At 47.0% G+C, this 6,000-nt stretch overlaps 1 protein-coding gene across 1 annotated transcript in view; it reads left to right on the top strand.

The window, feature by feature from the left end:
* Window positions 1-541: 541 nt before the first annotated feature.
* Window positions 542-6,000, top strand: part of GPR160 (G protein-coupled receptor 160) — a 43,830-nt gene continuing 38,371 nt past the window's right edge. The window contains exon 1 of the mRNA XM_066241894.1: window positions 542-682. The gene's annotated coding sequence lies outside the window, so the exon portion shown is untranslated. The remainder of the gene's footprint in view (window positions 683-6,000) is intronic.

Here is a 6,000-nt window from a genome sequence, read left to right as displayed (position 1 = left end):
GCAGTGTCAGTGTGCTACTTGTAAAAGTGCTATTGCAGATTTTCGGAAGGCACCGAGCACTCCAGGCGGTTGCTTAGAGGGACACACGTTTCAAGTTCTCTCACCCTGCGTACGTACATCCCCCCATCTGGAGACAACTGTCAATGACCACTCTGCCCACCCAGCTGGGGAGATGGAAGTTCCTTGGGCTGGGGCCTCAATGCCTGGCACGAGGAAAGGGGTCTCGCTGAGTGCCAGGGGGCTCCCGCTTCCGCGACCCTCCACCCGCACCTTGGAGCTGTCCCTTCCTCCAGCCTCAACCCCGGCTCCTCTCCGGCTCCTCTCCCGGGGGTCTGTAGTGGCGGCTTCTATGGACTCTTGGCGCCCGCCGGCAGGCGGCGCCCTCGGGCCGGTCTCTCGCAAGGTGGTGCCGGTGTGTGCGCGCCCCAAGGCTACAAACGCGATGTCCGTACTTCCTGGTCGGAGCGAGCGGTACCGCGGAAAGGGTCGCCTCGGGGTCCCCGCGGCTGCGCTCGCCACCTCTGCCCCTCCTCCCAGGAGCGCGCGGTCGGAGAGCCTCCCTCTGCGGGCGGTGCCCTGGGGCGGAGCGCAGCAGGGACCGGGGCAGCGGTCTCGTTGCGTGTTTGGTCGGTGCCCAACGACCGGGACACGGGCGTCGCGAGTCGGGGGCGCCCCACCTCGGGTGAGTGCGTGGGGCCGGCCCCGCTGCTTCCCCTACCCGGTCCGGTGGGCAAACGGCACTGCGCCGCTCGCGACTCCCCGACGGGCTCCCTGCGCGTCCGGGGAGAGGACTCGCCCTTCTTTCCCCTTCCCGGGATTCGGGGGCTGGGGTTTCTCCACGACTCAGGTCCCGGTGTGGGCAGGGGCCCTTGGCTGAAAGCCTCCGACGGCCGAGCGCCTGGGCTGGAGTTTCCTCGTAGCCTGGGCGCCTGGCGCTGTCGTGTGGGGGGCGGGGAGACCGCGAAGGGACGGTGGCCTGGGGCAGGCGTAGACTCGCGCCCTCTGTTTCCGAGGGAGATAGCTTCTAAACGTAAAAGCAGGTGTGTCATTCTCACTCCTTCCTGGCACATCGAGGGGGCGTAGACAGTCACGCACACAGCCGCACGGGTCTGCGTCGGGGCGGACTCTGCGCCCCTTCTCCTGGCCCCCGGGGTTGGGGACCGAGCCCTTGCGCGCGCGAGGGGCTGTGGGATTGAGCCCCAGGGCTTTACAGGGCTGTTTGTTGTTGGAGACAGTGGCTCCTCGGTTGGTTCCGCTAATGACCAGCCTGGACTGGTTCAAAATTCTCTCTAAATAACCTGGACCTCCCTCCGGAAATCGTTGGCTGAAGCTCCTTTTCTTACCAGACCAGGTGGCCTGGGTAGGTGGCGGCAGCGCCTGCCCCCCATTCCAGAGACTACCGTGCGGACCCGGCCTGCTGAGGAAAAGTCCAGTGGGGAGAAAGCACGCTCGTTTCGCCTTAACCTGTGCAAATGACTTGGCAAGGGGCGGGTTGCTGAAACCTGAGATGTAAAGGCACACGGATGAGAATTGCAATGGACATATGTTTGGTTCTCAAACTGCTTAATTGCTTCAGGTCAAACTGTTTCATTTGTGCTTTTTCAGGTTTTTTTAAAAACCTCTAATTTTAAAAACGGCTGATACAGAGTTACTGAGGATTGCCAGTGCGGATCAGCCTGGCTGTAATGAAAACCACAGGGATGGGGAACCTGTGGTTGTGAGCCTTGGTTGGATCCTGATTTAATTTTAAAATAACAGTTTTTAAAAATTGACCCAACAGAGGAAATTTGTACTGCTTATTTGGTAGCATTAAGAATATTTGTTTTATTTAGGTCAGTGGTTCTCAACCTGTGGGTTGCGACCCCGGCAGGGGTTGAACGACCAAAACACAGGGGTCGCCTAAAGCCATCAGAAAATACATATTTCCAATGGCTTTAGCCGCTGAGAAGCCCTGCTACCGTCTGCAGCAGCGCTATTCAGCTTAAACGCTGTGCTTTCCAAACTGAATGCCTGCGGTCATGCGCAGACGTGATTGCATCATCTGTCCAGGGCCTAAGGGGCGGGGGAAGGGGGGTGGGGGGGGACGCTCCACAGTCCATAGCAGCGCATTACATGTGTCCGGCGCTTGCTGACCTCATCAGTGGGTGGGTGCAGCAAGCGCAGGAGGGCCGAAGCCTAGGACAGCCTGCTGGTGTAAAAAAGGTTAATAATGTAAAAACAGTGCACACACCGTACACACAATACTGTGTAAGGTGCTTTGTTTGTAATCATTACACAGTACACAAAGCAGCTTACACTTACACAAAGCACCATCACATTTACACAGTGTGAACTACATCGGTCTTATACTATAAGAGACCACTATAAGATGTAGTTCACGCTGTTCCCCAATGTATAATTATCTCCCATATCTCCCACTATTTCCCCATATTCTGAATGAGGAAACTTCTGAAATCAGCGGTTTCCGGCATTGAATCCGCCTCCTATTGATTTCATTGGGAGTGCGGTGGATTTTGTGGAAGAGAGCTCCCGAGAATCTCGGGTTACCACACAATCCACCGCAGCCTCCTTTTGATTTCAATAAGAGGCGGAGAAATGACAGTTTTCAGACACATTTCTTCCTCTCCTATTCAAGTCAATGGGAGGCCGCAGCAGATTCTGCTCAAATATAGAGCATGTTGCTTAATTTTCTCCACACTGGAACTTTTCCTAGAGCAGAAAAATTCCAAAGGTGGAATCTGCCACCCCCAATAGACTTCTATAGGAGGCAGATCTTTTACACTGCAGAATCCGCACAGCAGATTCCTCAGTGTGAGGCCTCTTTCAGTCTATAGACTTCTATAGGAGGCAGATCTTTTACACTGCAGAATCCGCACAGCAGATTCCTCAGTGTGAGGCCTCTTTCAGTCTATAGACTTCTATAGGAGGCAGATCTTTTACACTGCAGAATCCGCACAGCAGATTCCTCAGTGTGAGGCCTCTTTCAGTCTATTGGGAGTGGCGGATTCCACCTTTGGAATTTTTCTGCTCTAGGAAAAGTTCCAGCATGGAGAAAATTAAGCAACATGCTCTATATTTGAGCGGAATCTGCTGCGGCCTCCCATTGACTTGAATTGGAGAGGAAGAAATGTGTCGGAACTGCATTTCTGCTGTACAGGGGATCTCTCTTCTGCGGAATCTACGGGTCTCCCATTGAAGTAAATGAGATGTGGATTCCACCGCAGAAACCGCTGCTTTATAGTGTGCAAGAGCCCTGAAAGATACCATGCTGTACAGAAACTGCAGTGTATCCTATGACGTAGTTCACACTGTTCTATATAGAAAACTTGCTACTAATCTGGAAAAAACAGATCCATTAGTTAAGCAGCTATTTACGGAATGGTAGCCCCAATACACTAGGTAAGGATGTCCATTAGTAATAAATATTTCTCAATATATAATTAAAAATTGTTTTTGTGATTAATCACTATGTTTAAATTATGTTTGATTTGTAGCAATGAGAATACATAATGCATATCAGGTAATTTACATTCCGAATCATAACTGTAGCAAAATTACAGTTATGAAGTAGCCACCAAAATTATTTTTTGGTTTGGGGTCGCCGCAACTTGAGGAACTGTATTGTGGGGTCACGGCATTAGAAAGGTTGAGAACCACTGATTTAGGTACTTTAGGTGATGGTATCATACTTATAGGTTTGAGTTTTTTTTAATTATTGTCTTTTAGAAATAAACATTGATATTGAAATATAGGTTGAGGATTTGCTTCAAAATACCCCAGTTTTGAAGAGCACTACCTTTGGAATGAGGGGGAACTAGGTGAAAAGCTGGATGAAGGGTTTGGGGCAGGAGTTGGGAATCTTTTTGGCTGAGAGAGCCATGAATACCACATATTTTAAAATGTAATTCCATGAAAGCCATACAACAACCCGTGTTCATTACACATTATCCAATAAAAATTTGGTGTTGTCCATGAGCGGTAGGAAATGAATGGATTGTAATACATCAGAATGATTTATATTTTTAACGTTATTTTTTTATTATTATTAAAGATTTGTCTGCGAGCCAGATGCAGCCATCAAAAGAGCCACATCTGGCTCGAGAGCCATAGGTTCCTGACCCCTGGTTTGGGGTATGGAATTTCTTACACTGCCCTTTCTACTTGTGTATGTTTGCCATTTTCCTTTAAAAGTACCACCACCATCTGTGAAGCTTTTTTTGTATAAAGTAGTTTTGAAAGTTAGCTGCTAGTGATTCTAGGTTCAAGGCCTTCACAGATGCTCACTCTTTGTAAATTGGATGTAAAGGCTGCCTTTCTAGACCCATCAAGTCTTTTTCTCTCTTCTGGAGTGCCACTTTGCTTTGCTCAGAAGGCATGGGGTGTTTGCTGAGTGTGACAGCACTAAGCGGATCAAGTTGATGCTGGTGGATGCTAGGTCAGCTTTTTTTATACCAAGGGTATTAACAGGCCTGAGGGTTCAGTTGTCTGCAAAGGGACAGGTTGTATAAAATGTGTTAGCAATTTTTATGAACTGCCCAAATCCTTTGCTAGTGATGCTCATCAAAAAACAGCTCAGAGTAGTCAACACACCCACCCACATACACTTAAAATTTGTGTACACTTCTGGAAGTATTGTGTGCATCCATTAAAAGTGTATATTATAAAACAGATCACCAGGTGAGTGGATCTTATTACCTGAGAGATCTTATCTGTGTTTGTCTTTTTTATGTGCTTACCCTGTTTGTTTTAGACATCATGACATGTAAATATTTAGTAAAGAACTGACTCCTAAAATATTCTGCACTATCCTTTTCCTTTCCTCCTGCTTTGAAGAAGGAGGATGTGTGGAATAATATCTGTACTATGTTCATCCAACTCTTTTGTTTCTACTCCCCTCTGGATTTATCACATAATTCCTCCTAAAACTGTCATACTTCATTCGTAATTTGAAAAAGTGATGATTGTTCAAGGGAGGTATTAAAGTTCAATAGAGGGGGAGGAAGGAGCGACGTACTTCTTAAAGATAAACCCTCATTTTTTAGAAGTTTCAGTGTAACTGATTTTAATGCCTCTTTGCTTTTAAGAGAAAACAAGCCACATAAATGCTGTCTGTGATAGCTGAAAGTTGAAGTTTAATGAATCCCCTCAACCTAGAACTTGCCTCATGCAGATTTGCTCGTGTGAAAGAAGTTGTAAAGATGCTTTAAAGATTCAGTTGAGTGAATGCATGTCCAGTTTCCTTGCAATGTATGAGGGAATTAACAAAAGCCTCATTACAGTTGGAAAATATAATACTGAATTCATGATGATTCTTAAGTGAAATTGCCATGTAGGTCAGTTTTCTGTGTGACAAAAGGAAATATGCAACTGTTAAGTCACTTTATTTTGTGCCTCAGTTCTCTAAAACAGGAGCATGGAGAAAGAAGACAATTCCTGGCCCTTAAGTGGCCAGGCAGTGACGTAATAATGTTTCCATGCTCTGTGTGATGAGGGTGGAATTGGACTCTGGAGAGTAATTTCTAGTAACCATTTTAAGGAATTACCACAAATGTGATACCATATTCTCCCTTCATCACATTATTTGAGGATAAAAACACATTAGAAAAGCAGATTACTTTTTCGTTGGTTTAGAAAGGAGAGGAAGGGGTGTTGGCAATCAAGTCAATAACTCTACTTAATATATAAACACTTTGTTTTCATCTACGTCACTTCGTGCCCCCCTGTGAGGCGGAGCAGCGGTAATGGAGGGTTGTTTTAGTTTTTAACGGATGAGAACATTGAAATCTAAAGACGCTAAGTGAGACTTGCTAAGTCATTTCTTTATTGATATGGGGAAGGAAATTCATCATTTGTTGAGAGTGCATAGTAGTCTTCACACACATGTTTTTAATTCTCACAAATTTCTCAGAGTTGGGTATTATCAGTCCGTTTTGCAGATGGAATTGTAGATGAGAGAGGCTAATAGTTCACTGGAGGTCTGGCAGCTAGTGGAAGTAGAGC

Source organism: Saccopteryx bilineata, chromosome 8, assembly GCF_036850765.1.
Source record: "Saccopteryx bilineata isolate mSacBil1 chromosome 8, mSacBil1_pri_phased_curated, whole genome shotgun sequence".
Taxonomy (NCBI): Eukaryota; Metazoa; Chordata; class Mammalia; order Chiroptera; family Emballonuridae; genus Saccopteryx; species Saccopteryx bilineata.
The sequence above is the reverse complement of the archived record's forward strand: the minus strand, read 5'-3'. Positions and strand labels throughout refer to the sequence as shown.